The following is a 544-nucleotide window of genomic DNA, read 5'->3' as shown; positions in this document are numbered from 1 at the left end:
GACAGTGTCTGACCGCTAGTCCTTTGTGAACAGTTTAAAAATAAACAAGATTTGTTTAAAAATAAATAATCAGAGCCTCCCTGGTGGCGCAGGGGTTAAGTCTCAGCACTATGAAGCTCTCTGCAGCCACCACCCCAGCACGAGTTAGATCCTGGCCAGGGAGGTGACCCCAGGGGCGGCAGACCTCTCCTGACCCGCCCGCTGCTCCCCTCGGCAGTGTACTTCATCCATCCTCCTGTTCTGCTCCCCACTCTGTCTCTGCTGAATCCTTTCATCCCCCTACACCTCTGACCTGTACCCCAGTTCTTTTTTTTTTATGCTGACAGTTTTCCTTTATTACCCTTTGCTCGTTTTTTAAATGGGTTGTTGATTTTTTTTAACTTTATAATAGTTTATTTTTACATCATTTTGTGCCTTTTCCCATCTCAGTTGCCATCCCCGTGGGCGTCCCATCACCAAATCACCCTGTGCCATCACCATAGTCCCGTGAATTTCCCTTCCCCACTGTTTTTGACCCCATTCCCTACTCCACCCCCATAAAATG

The sequence above is a fragment of the Condylura cristata genome, unplaced genomic scaffold, assembly GCF_000260355.1.
Source record: "Condylura cristata isolate star-nosed mole 26May11 unplaced genomic scaffold, ConCri1.0 scaffold00014, whole genome shotgun sequence".
Classification (NCBI taxonomy): Eukaryota; Metazoa; Chordata; class Mammalia; order Eulipotyphla; family Talpidae; genus Condylura; species Condylura cristata.
The sequence above is the reverse complement of the archived record's forward strand: the minus strand, read 5'-3'. Positions refer to the sequence as shown.